Source organism: Artemia sp. Qi Xiang Cuo, chromosome 17 (assembly GCF_049724085.1).
Source record: "Artemia sp. Qi Xiang Cuo chromosome 17, ASM4972408v1, whole genome shotgun sequence".
Taxonomy (NCBI): domain Eukaryota; kingdom Metazoa; phylum Arthropoda; class Branchiopoda; order Anostraca; family Artemiidae; genus Artemia; species Artemia sp. Qi Xiang Cuo.
Genome location: NC_142810.1, coordinates 55821968 through 55836736, shown reverse-complemented (window position 1 = coordinate 55836736; position 14769 = coordinate 55821968). Strand labels below are relative to the sequence as shown.

Sequence of the window (14769 nt, the reverse complement as noted above, 5' to 3'; positions counted from 1 at the left end):
TTGTATTGAAACTTTCCCGGAATAAAAATTTACACTGTAAACAGTTCCCGACTGTTTATATTTTCTCTCGCGTTTTCTCTAAACTGGGGATATTTGTGTATCTTTGTTTCATTTTTGTGGGACAATATCCAAAAACTCTCCTGATCGCTGAAGAAAGCTTAATTTAACTAATGTTCTATTTTTTGCATTTTACTAATTTCTTAATCTTTGGTTATAATCCTCGACAGTTAATCTGAATTACATTGAACTGAGATCCGGAGCATCTCTGGGCCATGATCTGGTGCAGAAGGCGGGGGCTAGTTTCCATCCGATCACTTTTGAATCCTAAAAAGGGCTTAAGAACTTCCGATTTACATTCGAATGATCCCCCCCTCAAAGTTTGCACGACCACCCCATCCATGAGAACTGCCTTTGAGAAAAAAAAGCTATAAGACACTGAAGTCTTATGACCATTAGTATTATCAATGCTATGACGTTGCCTCTGATTCCTGGAAAAAAAGTTTCGTAATTTAGTTCTGCTGTTGGAATAAACAAAAAATTTAACTTTCGAATGTAAGTTAAGTTGTGCTAGCAAATAGTTACTTCACACACTGGCAGATTATTTTAAAAAGCTTCGGTAAATAATCTACTAGTGTGAGGTAATTGCGTTGCCAAAGTTTATGCTACGATATTTTTGCCTGTCGTCTGGCCGGCTTCATTGCTATTTTAGTTGTACTTGAACGCTTTTCGTGTATGTTCCACGGTGCTACTGTCTCATACTGAAGGATACTTTTAATATCAAGGAGGCACACTTGTGCCTCTATAACGAGGCGACCCACCACAATGTTAAGCGACTTCAGGTCCTAGAGGTCGCAGAGAGACGGCGGCAATCGCATTTTGTAGCCCAAGCTTAAACTAAGAAACTTGCTAAATTTCATCCTCCTCTGACTTTATCTTCATGGGGTAAACTGGGCCGGAAGTTTCGACCCTCCCACCACAGCCCCCCTTTAACGTTGTCCGATTGGGCTGAAATTTAGAGGTTAAGCTTTCCTAGGACCCGGGAGCTTATCCTCGAAATTTCAGCTCAATCCGATCACTCATAGCCACTATAGCCACTTAAAATTCAATATAGCCACTTAAAATTCATCATCATCATTTCTTTTTTTTCTTATCCAAGCCTACCGGCCACAGTTGGCAACTGATCCGGGTGAATGAGGACTCATTCGAAGCAGAATTCAACCTTTTAGGGCCTTTTGATATTTTCAGACCGAAAAATTTATCCTCCGAATTTACATTTACTAAAAACCTCGTTTTCCTATAATATCACATGTTAATTTTTCCCACCACAACCCTCTTTAACGTTGATTGATCGGGCTGAAATTTAGAGGATAAGCTGTCCTGGGGCCTGGGAGCTTATTCTCGAAATTTCAGCTCAATCTGATCACTCCTTCCCTGTTTTCCAAAAACCAAATATCATGTTTTGTGTTAAAAATAGATTCCCCTTACTAAAAAACAATTATAATTGTGTCTGTTTACTGCAGCGAACGAGACTCTTGACTGTCAGGTGGAAATCCCGGGTTCGATTCACCGTCAGAGCTAATTTTTTTATGTACTGGACTTAAATTTTAAAAAAGAAACTCAGTTTCTTTTTTAAATTATTTGAAAAATTACGTTTTCTAAAGAGTTAAAGAGGCTGAGTTACAAGGTCGACCTTTAAATCTTACAGTGATTAGGTGTCACAGTTCGGGGCTAGCAGCTAACAGTAAGTCAAGCAATAATAAGTAATAAACTGTACAAAAACGTGCGGAAACTATTTGAAAAAAACTACGTTTTCTAAAGAGCTAAAGAGGCTGAGTTACAAGGTCGAACCTTAAAACGTACAGGGATTAGGAGGCGCAGTTGGGGGGCTGCCGCCCCCCCAAACCCCCCGCTTTTGCAGCCTTTAAATAAAAAAAAATAATTTGAAACTGAAAGTAAGGAGCGACATTAAAGCTTAAAACGAACAGAAATTATTCCGTATATGAAAGGGGCTGTGCCCTCCTCAACGCCTCGCTCTTTACGCTAAAGTTTTTATTGTTTAAAAAAAAGAGTTGTGAGAACGTCAAACTTTAGCGTAAAGAGTGAGGCGTTGAGGAGGGCACAGCCCCTTTCATATACGGAATAATTTCTGTTCGTTTTAAGATTTAATGTCGCTCCTTACTTTCAGTTTAATAAAAACCTTTTGTTTTATTTAAAGGCTGCGAAAGCGGGGTGTTTGGGGGGCGGCAGCCCCCCAACTGCGCCTCCTAATCCCTGTACGTTTTAAGGTTCGACCTTGTAACTCAGCCTCTTTAGCTCTTTAGAAAACGTAGTTTTTTCAAATAATCACTCAATATAAAGATTATGTTCTTTTTCTCATAGTCGTAACTACAGCAGAACAATCACCAGCACACAGTACCAGCACCAGTACAACCATGCCTACTACGACGACTGTTGCAAGTATGACAACGACCCCTACTACCACAAACATGCCAAGTAAGTCTTGGAAACAGATTTTCTGACTTAGAATCATTTTTGTTGGTAGAACACAATAAGTGTTTACAACCAGGTGAAATAGCGCAATTTTTAGTTGATTGATTAATAGATATTATGCAGCGATATAATTCCAGCTCATGAATTAACTTGCCCTAATAATAAATACATTAGACAGGATTGGAGGTGCAATGGCGAGGTATAAGTATCGATGCGGTGCGATGGATAAGTATCAGCGATGGATAGCAACAGTCGTCGTTTTAGGCGTGGTTGTGCTGGTTGTACAGTACCAGCACCAGTACAACCATGCCTACTACGAAGACTGTTGCAAGTATGACGACGACCCCTACTACCACAAACGCGCCAAGTAAGTCTTGGAAACAGATTTTCTGATTTAGAATACAATAAAGAACGATACCTAGCCCATGTTAACTGAAAAATAACTAGGATCCGGGTTGCAGCGGTAGCTAGCAACCTAGTAAGAGACAATCACGTCCAATGTTAAGAAATATAAAAACCCATAGTTCCTAACAGAGGAGTCAGATCAAAACAAAAAGTACACCATTAGAACCGCCTTGTCCGATACCCATGTATAGGAAACTTTCTGTCCCTTGGCTTGAAAAGCAAGGGAAATATATTGGCTTGAAAATCAAGAAAAGTGGCAGCTACTACAACATTCTGCTTTAACGCGACATATATTGGCGTGAAAATCAAGAAAAGTGGCAGCTACTACAACATTCTGTCTTTCACACATTCATGGTCTCATTCGTGATTTACATAATGGTTAGATCAAAGCAAGCTGCACGCAAGTTAAAAAAACAGTACTACACAGACAACAGAGATAGTATCTTGAAAAGAGAAAAGCAATGGTATTCAACCGACCAGGCGTATCGAGAAGTAAAAATTGAGAGAGCAAAATTACAATAAAAGACGATCATTGGAATAAAAAACAATTTCATACATTGGAATTAGCTAGCTACATGATTGCTTGAGACTCGTCTCTTACTATTTCAAAGACGAAAAGTGGTAGCTAGCAACCTAGTAAGAGACAATCACGTCCAATGTTGGTCTCCTGGTAATTATCTGCCCCCGTTTCCTCTTTATACATGACGTCATTATGATGTCTACATTTAACTTTTTATGTCAAGGATTAAGTGACATGACTTTGACCTGTTTAAGTTATATACTCAGCAAACATGCCAAAGCCATGTCATGTTGTAATTTGTATAATATTCATTTATAAACCAAATAGTCATCAGTAAAGCCAAAGAAAACTAAATTTTAACCGGGTTTTTATCTTTTTTTTTTCCTTTGATGCAGTATGGTGTGGAATCTAGTCACCTTGTTTAGCTGACTGTATGGAAAAGCAAACGGAAGTATATATCCACATTTCATTAGACCGATAAAACTGCCGAAACTCTTCATATGTGTTTGTGTTCCCCTCTGTGATATAAATCTTGAGAGCAAGGCCGTATCCAGGATTTTTTTTTCTTTGAAAAACTTATTTTTCGGAAGTTTTTTTAATTAATTTTTGTTCGTTTTATATTGCAAAAAATTTCAAGTTTTTAAAAATTCTATATTTCAAAATCAAATTAAAAAAAATCAAATATTAATGGAAGTAACAAAACTGGGGAAAAGTTGGGCTTGAGAGGGGAGTTACTTGCCCTGAAATCACTTTCGACTATTAAAAAGGGCACTAACCCTTTGAATTTCGAATCGAATGAGTCTTTTTCGAAGTTTGTACGACAACGCCTTCTATGAAACCTTACATGCCCCCAGGGTATAACTTAAAACCATTGCCTTGAGGGTTGCGGGAGAGTGACCTCAAAAACATATTTTCTATGTGGAAATCAACTACGCTGAACAAATTGGCTATCTCAAAATTTTGATTGGATGTATTTGGGGGAATGATGGGCTTGAGGGGCTAGTTGCCCTCCAATCACTTTCGACTATTAAAAAGGGTACTAGCCCTTTGAATACAATAACGAACGACACCTTGCCCATGTTAACTGAAACATAAATAGGGATTATGTAATTTCCAATAGTATCATGGCTGTAGAGATGGCTGAAACCTAGTTACAATAAAAAACGATCATTGGAATAACAAAAAATTGCATACCTTTGGATTTAGCTAGCTACTTGATTATTTGAGACTCGTCTCTTACTATTTAAAAGAAGGAAAAGCCGTAGGCTTTTTCCTGTGTGTATTACAGTAAAGAACGAACTTCCAGCCCATAGTAATTACATTAAAGGACGAACTATAAGCCATAGTTACTGGTATCCGGGTTGCGGTGGTAGCTATGAACCTGGTAAGGGTTGCAGCAATAGCTAGAAACCTAGTAAGAGACGATCACGTCCAATGTTAAGAAGAGAAAGTTGTTTACATAAAGGCTCGATCATCGAATTTAAGCTGAAATTTATCCGGGTTGCAGCGGTAGCTAGCAACCTAGTAAGAGACGATCACGTCCAATGTTAAGAAATATAAAAACCCATAGTTCCTAACAAAGGAGTCAGATCAAAACAAAAAGTACACCATTAGAACCGCCTTGTCCGAAACCCCTGTATAGGAAACTTTCTGTCCCTTGGCTTGAACAGCAAGGGAAATATATTGGCTTGAAAATCAACAAAAGTGGCAGCTACTACAACATTCTGCCTAAACGGGATATTTTTTTCTTTCTTTTTTCTTTTTTCTTTTCCACAGATAGCTTGGCACTGGAACATCGTAGAGGGTTGTTCAATAGCTCATTTTAAAGGAAATTAATTGGCTTAAAGACCTTTTGTAACTAAAATAAATTATTTCTAAAAGAGAATAAATTTTTCCACCAAAAACTGCATTTTCGATGTCTTTTCACACTGCAGTCTTTCAAACATAATCGTCTACCAGCGGTACGATTTGAACCCACGCCTCCGAAGAGACTGGTGGCTAACACCAGTGCCTTGGACCACTCGGCCAGGTTGCCTCTCATAAATAACTATATATGTGAATCTGGGTTGCAGCAGTAGCTAGCAATCTAATAAGAGACGATCAGTCCAATGCTAAGAAATATAACAAAACTCCTAAAAATAGAGTAAAATCAAAACAAAAGTACATCATTAGAATTACCTTGTCTGAAAGCCTACTAGATAAATATTGAATGTCGTCATAGTTTTATATTAGAGCTATGACGTGAATAGAAAAAAACGAAATTATATTGTTGTTTCTGAAGACGTCATGAAATAATATCATTGCGCTATGACGTCAATAAAATCATTACGCTGTGACGTCATAATTACTATATAAGAAGCGTCAGAACTGTAAATGTTCACATTCATAATTACATAATGGTTTCAATCAAGCAAGCCGCACGCAAGTTGAAAAAACAGTACTACACAAAAAACAGAGATAGTATCTTGAAAAGAGAAAAGCAAAGGTATTCAACCGACCAGGCGTATCGAGAAGTAAAAATTGAGAGAGCCAAATAAAAGATCAAGGAGCGTTATCACAATGATAAACTTTATAGAGAAGCAACAATTGAGCAGGCTAGACAAAAGAAGGAACGGTATGGTAATGATGAAGATTACAGAGAAGCAAGAATTGAGCAGGCTAGACAAAAGAGCAAGGAATGGTATAATAATGATGAAGATTACCGAAAAATATAGAAGAAAAAAGTTGCTACCAGATTAATGGGTAGATACAGCGGTAAGATTTGAACCCACGCCTCCGAAGATAATAATAAAGAACGACCTCTTGTCTATACTAAATTTTATAGGCCACTTAATTATAGTATAGGTTTGTAATGTATATCCGGGTTGCAGCGGTAGCTAGTAACCTAGTAAGAGACGATCACGTCCAATGTTAAGAAATATAAAAACCCCTAACTCCTGAGAAAAGAGTCAGATCAAACAAAAATTACACTATTAGAACCACCTTGTCCAAAACCCCTATTAAGGAAACTTGTCACTCTTTGGCTTGAATAATAAAGAAAATATATTGGCTTGAAAATCAAGAAAATTGACTTTAACCAAGTTATTCTCCACAAACGGGGTATTTTTTTCTTTCTGCTTGATTTTCCTCCTCAACTAGCTGGGCACTGGAAAATCATAGAGAGCTGTATAATAGCTCATTTGAAAGGAAATTACAACATCTAGTCACTTTTGTAATTAAAAATAAAATACTTTTTAAAGTAGAATCAATTTTGTCAAAAAAATTTTTATAATAAAGAACGAACTCTTTCCTATACTAAATAAGCCACTATTTTTATCAAGGTTATATGACTTTTAGGGGTTGCTTCCCCCTTTTATCGGTTATGGTATAAATAGTATAGGTTAGAAAGGTTTACATAAACGACTGATCCGGGTTGCAGCGGTAGCTAGCAACCTAGTAAGAGATATAAAAACCCATAACTCCTAAAAAAAAGGAGTCAGATCAAAACAAAATGTACACCATTAGAATTGCCTTGTCCGAAACCTCTACAATGGAAACTTACCGCCCTTTGGCTTGAATAACAAAGAAAATATATTGGCTTGAAAATCAAGAAAAGTGGCAACTACTACAACATTCTGCCTAAACGGGATATTTTTACAGTAAAGAACGATCTCTCTCCTCTACTAACTGATATATGGTGGTTCCAGGTGTAGTTACATAAAGGACGAATATAGCTCATCATAAATGGTGTTTGTCAATTATCCGGGTTGCAGCGGTAGCTAGCAACCTAGTCTGGGTTGCAGCGGTAGTTAGCAACCTAGTAAGAAACGATCACGTCCAATGTTACGAAATATAAAAACTCATAGTTCCTAAAAAAGGAGTCAGATCAAAACAAAAAGTACGCCATTAGAACCGCCTTGTCTGAAACCCCTGTATAGGAAACTTTCAGTCCCTTGGCTTGAACAGCAAGGGAAATATATTGGCTTGAAAATCTAGAAAATTACATTAAAATACGATCATCGGAATAACATACCACTGCATACATTGGACTTAGATTTACATTAAAGAACGAACTTTAGTCCATAGTTTATATTAAAGGACGATCATTAGAAAAGCACACCATTGCATATATTGGACTGAGTTAGTTTTTCAGTTTAGAATCGCTAAAGTTTTACAGTAAGGACCGAAGTCTATCTCATAGTAAATAATGCAACGGGAAAACTATAATAAAGAACGACCTCTTACCTATACTAAATTTTATAAGCCACTTAATTATAGTAAAGGTTAGTAATTCAACAGATACCATGGCACTGGAACATTGTAGAGAGTTGTTCAATGGCTCATTTTGAAGGAAATTAATGGGGTTAAAAACTTTTTGTAATTAAAACAATTATTTTTATTACATTAAGAAATTTTATATGTTCCTTAATCCGGGTTGCAGCGGTAGCTAGCAACCTAGTAAGAGACGATCACGTCCAATGTTAAGAAATATAAAAACCACTAACTCCTGAGAAAAGAGTCAGATCAAAACAAAAATTACACCATTAGAACCACCTTGTCCGGGTTGCAGCGGTAGCTAGCAACCTAGTAAGAGACGATCACGTCCAATGTTAAGAAATATAAAAACCCTTAGTTCCTAACAAAGGAGTCAGATCAAATTCAAAAGTACACCATTAGAACCACCTTGTCCGAAACCCCTGTATAGGAAACTTTCTGTCCCTTGGCTTGAAATAGCAAGGGAAATATATTGGCTTGAAAATCAAGAAAAGTGGCAGCTATTACAACATTTTGGCTAAACGGGATATTTTTTTTTTCTTCTTCTTTTCCAGAGATAGCTTGGCACTGGAACATCGTAGAGAGTTGTTCAATGGCTCATTTTAAAGGAAATTAATTGGGTTAATTTACAGTAAAGAAAGATCCTGTTTGTAATGATATAGTTACACTGAAACACGATCGTTGGACGATCATAAGACGATTATTATTATAAAGAACGATCTCTCGCCCTTAGTAACTGATATAACTATTACAGTAAAGAACGATCTCTCGCCAATAGTAACTGATATATGGTGGCTCCAGGGGTAGCTACAAGTACATAAAAGGTTATAATAAGGAACGATCTATTTCCTATATTAAATAAATGTACAGTAAGAACCGAAGTCTATTCGTAGCATTGATCCAGGTTGCAGCGGTATCCGGGTTGCAGCGGTAGCTAGCAACCTAGTAAGAGACGATCACCTCCAATGTTAAGAAATATAAAACCCCCCAACTCCCAACAGATCAAAACACACAGGACACCATTAGAACAGCCTGGTCCGAAACCCCTATAAATGAAACTTACCGCCCTGTGTCTTGAAGAACAAATAAAATACAGTATCTTGAAATTCCATTAAATGACCATCATTTTGATTGCACACCATTGCATACATTGAACTTAGTTAGGAACTTGATCCGGGTTGCAGCAGTAGCTAGCAACCTAGTAAGAAACAATCACGTCCAATGTTAGTTCATTACCACCTGATTTAACTGTTTACAAGTCTCAAATACATTATCTTCATCCTTTGCATGTTTCACACATCAGCTCCTTATACAGAAGCTCTTTAGCACTGATAATTGTACTATGATCAAAAAGCTCACAGCTTTTCTGATAATTAGATCAATTTTGCACCATCAAGCATAGATCTGGTGACGAAGTTCAGTATCGGATTAAAATAATCTTCCTATTTTGATCGGTCATTGCGCAATCTAATTATCATAGGCAGGGACAAACGAGTATTCCGATCAAATCCGGGTTACAGCGGTAGCTAGCAGCCTAGTAAGAGACGATCACGTACAATGTTAAGAAGTATAAAAACCCATAGCTCCTAAAAAAAGAGTCAGATCAAAACAAAAAGTACACCATTAGAACTGCCTTGTCCGAAACCCCTATTTAGTACATAAAGGATCGATCTGAGAATTACTAAAGAACAAACAACAGCATGTAATTTAGTTGCTTAGTTGCTTGATTTTCTGTGGTTTTCTAATTTAAAACATGGTACAGAATATAGTTGAAAACAAAGGTGGTAAAAAATTCCTTCGAGCTAGATTTGAACCAGCATTTTATAATAAAGATCGAACTCTTCCCTATACTAACTTGCATAGGCAACTTCACTATAGTTAAGATTACAGTATTTATATCCGGGTTGCAGAGGTAGCTAGCAACCTAGTAAGAGACGATCATGTCCAATGTTAAGAAATATAAAAACCCATAGCTCCTAAAAAAAAGGAGTAAGATCAAATCAAAAAGTACACTATTAGAACCGCCTTGTCCGAAAGCCCTGTATAGGAAACTTTCTGTCCCTTGGCTTGAACAGCAAGGGATATATATTGGCTTGAAAAACAAGAAAAGTGGCAGCTACTACAACATTCTGCCTAAACGGGATAGTTTTTTCTTTCTTCTTGTCCACAGATAGCTTGGCACTGGAACATCGTAGAGAGTTGTTCAATGGCTCATTTTAAAGGAAATCTCTAGATCTAGCATCTTTTGCACTTAATTTTTTTTTCAATTAATTATTTTTTACGAAAAACTTAATTTTTTATATACAATATTGATCAATGACGTCATAGTCGTTGGATGTAGTTAGTATTACATAATTATAGTGACATGACGTAATATCTAAAACCTATTGTGTACTAATAACCATATATGACTTAATGAGCGACGTGACGTAAAAATTGAAAAAAATTAATTTTTATTTTATTTTCGTTTTTAGTTCAGAATCTCTAAAGTTATAAAGTTAAAAAATATTTATGTTGTATTAACAATTTTTTTAATATTTTAATTTAGAATAGAAAAATACCTTAAAATTTAAAAATTATTTTAATTTTTTTTTAGGTTATTTATAATTGATACGTGACATAAACAATCAACTAATGGTTACATAATGGTTTCAATCAAGCAAGCTACACGCAAGTTAAAAAAACAGCACTACCAAAAAAACAGAGATAGCATCTTGAAAAGAGAAAAGCAAAGGTATTCAACCGACCAGGCGTATCGAGATGCGAAAATTGATAGTGACAAACAGAGTTATCCGGGTTGCAGCGGTAGCTAGCAACCTAGTAAGAGACGATCACGTCCAATGTTAAGAAATATAAAAACCCATAGTTCCTAAAAAAGGAGTCAGATCAAAACAAAAAGTACACCATTAGAACCGCCTTGTCCGAAACCCCTGTATAGGAAACTCTGTCCCTTGGCTTGAACAGCAAGGGAAATATATTGGCTTGAAAATCAAGAAAAGTGGCAGCTACTACAACATCCTGCCTAAACGGGATATTTTTTTCTTTCTTCTTTTCCACAGATAGCTTGGCACTGGAACATCGTAGAGAGTTGTTCAATGGCTAATTTTAAAGGAAATCTCTAGATTTAGCAACTTTTGCACTTAATTTTTTTTCAAATAATTATTTTTTTTCCGGGTTGCAGCGGTAGCTAGCAACCTAGTAAGAGACGATCACGTCCAATGTTAAGAAATATAAAAACCCCTAACTCCTAGAAAAATAGTCAGATCAAAACAAAAAGTACACCAATAGAACCGCCTTGTCGGAAACCCTTATACAGGAAACTTACCACCATTTGGCATGAATAACAAAGAAAATATATTGGCTTGAAAATCAAGAAAATTGACTTTAACCACGTTATTCTGCACAAACGGGGTATTTTTTTCTTTCTTTTGTTTCCAGAGATAGCTTGGCACTGGAACATCGTAGAGAGTTGTTCAATAGCTCATTTTAAAGGAATTCTTTAGATCTAGCGCCTTTTACACTTAAATTTTTTTATTAATTATTTTTCACGAAAAACTTAATTTTTTATATAAATCTTGATAAATGTTTTTACATAAAGGACAGCTATAGTTCATCATTAAGTATATATGTCAATTAGTTTATTTATATAAGTATCCATTAGTATGTAACATGCAGTAATTTTGGGGGGGGGTTTTAACAAATCTGGGTTTCAGCGGTTGCTAGCAACCTAGTAAGAGACGATCAGGTCCAATGTTAAGAAATATAATAACCCATAACTCCTAAAAATAGAGCCCGATCAAAACCAAAAGTTCATCATTTAATAATCTGATTCCTGTTTGTTATCAGGCTATTATCCGGGTTGCAGCGGTAGTATTAGAGAAGATTCGAAAAATTCTCTCTAGATTTGTGTACAATTTTAACAGTAAAGAACGACATGCCCATGTTAACTGAAATAATCTATTGACTATAACCAAACAAACCTCTTTTGAAAGTTGCTTTTCTAAGTTATTTTATATAAAAAATCGGTCTAGTAAATCTTAAATAGGGACTATGTAGGTTTCATCGGTATCATGGCTGTGGAGATTTTTGAAACCTAGTAAAGAACAAACCATGGCACATATTGGACCTAGTTGGTTGCCTGATTCTCAGAAGTTCATCTCTTACTATTCCAAATAATCCGGGTTGCAGCGGTAGCTAGCAACCTAGTAAGAGACGATCACCTCCAATGTCAAGAAATATAAAACCCCCCAACTCCTAAAAAAAGAGTCAGATCAAAACAAAAAGTACACCATTAGAACCGCCTTGTCCGAATCCTCTATAAAGGAAACTTACCGCCCTTTGGCTTGAATAACAAAGAAAATATATTGGCTTGAAAATCAAGAAAATTGACTTTTACCACGTTATTCTCCACAAACGAAATATTTTTTTCTTTCCGCTTTTTTTTTCTGCTCAGCTAGCTGGGCACTGGAAAATCATAGAGAGCTGTATAATAGCTCATTTTAAAGGAAATTGCAACATCTAGTCACTTTTGTATTTAAAAATAAAATACTTTTTAAAGTAGAATCAATTTTGTCAAAAAAATTGCATTTTTGATGTATTTTCATACTGCAGTCTTTTCAAAGATATTTGAATTTTGAAGCAATAAAACAGTCCATGTAATGAACTCTATAGTAATAATAGCTACTTGTCTCAATAGTAACCGAAACTCCTGGAACCAAAATTTTCTTTTTTGGCTTAATCGCTAAAATTATTATGTAAACTGCAAAAATATTTATGATACCTAATCAGTAATAGTAATTTTTTAATTTAAACAACAAAAATACATGAAAATTCTAAAATTAGTTTTGCTTTTTGTCTCCTCGAAGAAATTTTTTTTTCATCTCAGTTCAAATTTATTATTGTATCCTGGAACCAAGCTTTTTTTGGTTTGTAACCCGTAAAGTACATATCTCCATATTATTGTCTCATAATTGCAATTATTTTAGTTTTCAGTCCAGAATCACTAAACTTATTATGTAAACTGCAAAAATATTTATGGTGTCTAACCAATAATACTAATTTTGTAATTCAAACAAGATAAATACCTGAAAATTTTAAAATTAGTTTTGTTTTATGCTAGGTTTTAGATACTCGACACGGGATTTTGTGTGCTTAATAATTTTAAACCTTGAAAAAATATGATCTCACGCGAGTGGAAAAAAAGAAAGAATAACCAAAAACAATATCAAAATAGAACAATCCAAATTTCTACTAATAGAAAACTTTACTACACAAAAAATAAAGCTAACATCCTGAAATATCAGAAAAGTTTATTTAAAAGAGATAAAAATGCCACCGAACGCACTAAAGCTCGAGCACGCGTAAGGATTGCTACTAAGATGTCTTGTGATCCAGGATTTAAGAAAATGAAATATGACAGAGCAAAACAGAGGTATCTTACGGATCAGGGGTATCGAGAAGGGAAAATTGAGACAGCGAAACAAAAGAGCAAGGAAAGGTATGATAACGATATAGATTACCGAAACAAACATAAGAAAAAAGTTGCTACCAGAATAATGGGTAGATACTGGGGTGACAAAAGCTATAATGAAAAAATTAAATTCTCTGCGAGGTTGTACCGAAGAACGCATAAGGACAAAGGGAAAAATTACATTCAGAAATACAAGAAGATGGCAAAAATGCAGGCTGATCTTTGTAAATTGAGAAACATTTTACGCATGTTTTATCGGGATCACGAAAAGTATTCGAAATTACAGATTAAAATTCTCTTTGAAAGAGCGGATGCTGTTGAAAAGTCGGCTAGAAATGTTTTGGCAAAGCTTCATGGCAATATCCAAAAAAAATGTTGTCAGTTTAACGAAAAGCTTCCAAGGTATGGATTGGCAACTGCGGAACAGTTTATAGATGCAATGGAAAATGTTCGACAACACAGTGAATATACGGAGGCGTACTTCTTAGAAAATTCGTATATTAATTTTGGAAGGAGGAATTGCAGTTTATGTAGCAGCAATAAAAATATATATACAAGCATACCTATCAACAGCGAAGGAAAAGCAATGTTTTTCAATTATGGCGAAAACGAGCCTGTTAGGGTTATTAGTAAATGTGTTTGTAAGACTAATGATTCAGAACAAATTCCTGGAACACCGACTCAAGAAAAAAGCATTTCTAACTGTGTTTTAAACAGTTCGTTTAGTTCTACTGAATATTTGGCAAAAAATTCTCTGTGTAGTAGAACAAACTGTCCTGAAAAGTACGAGACAACTATTGAAAAATGCTCTAAAACTAGATCTGACAAGGAAATTATGATGGCTGAAGTCACCTATAACAATCTGAGTAAACATTCAAAACCAAAAATTGGGCAGCAGGTTACTTGGCAATGTCACCCTGATATCCGCAAGCTCTATCCGACGGATATTGAATTATGTCAAATTCTTTTTGATATCCTTGAAAACAATATAGCATTAAAATTTTCAACTGACAAAGTGGTTAATTTCTACCTTGGCGGCTTGGATTATTGTGAAATCAATTACAGGGACACAAGAAAGCATGGGCATTCGTTATACTGTAGCCCAAATGAGGGATGTCAGAGCTATTTGCGTTCTCTAAGGGCACTAGCTCCACATTTTCCTGTCTTGAACTGTTTCATTAATAGCGTATATAAGGCAGTATCAAAATGTAAGATTATACAACATATTAATCTACTAAAAGTCGAGGGCTCGTACAAGGAACTAAGTCATTACATAGAAGAAGTGTCAAGTAGACTCTGTCGTAATAATAGTCAAGACTTCATTTACGGTGATAGCAATATTAGAGTTTCTGTGGATGAAAATACAATAATAAAATTATTTGGTGAGAGCCTTGATAAGGTAGCTAACATTAGGGATGTATACCCCACAATGCATTGTGACAGTTGTGAGCAGATAAAGACAAAATACCAATTGAAGAGTCTAAGATCCCTTTCAAATAAGAAAGGTTTTGATGTAATGATGGCCACGATTTTAGAACACCTACAACAGGACATACCCAAAGATGACAGAGAAGAACTAATTCAATGTACAGGTTGGAAAGAGGATGTCATAGATTCATTCTTTGTCTGT

General features: G+C 35.6%; 1 long non-coding RNA gene across 1 annotated transcript in view; it reads left to right on the top strand.

The window, feature by feature from the left end:
- Positions 1-2377: 2377 nt before the first annotated feature.
- LOC148942381 (uncharacterized) overlaps positions 2378-14769 on the top strand; it is a 51886-nt gene continuing 39494 nt past the window's right edge. The window contains exon 1 of the long non-coding RNA XR_016143199.1: positions 2378-2493. This is a non-coding gene — a long non-coding RNA (uncharacterized LOC148942381). The remainder of the gene's footprint in view (positions 2494-14769) is intronic.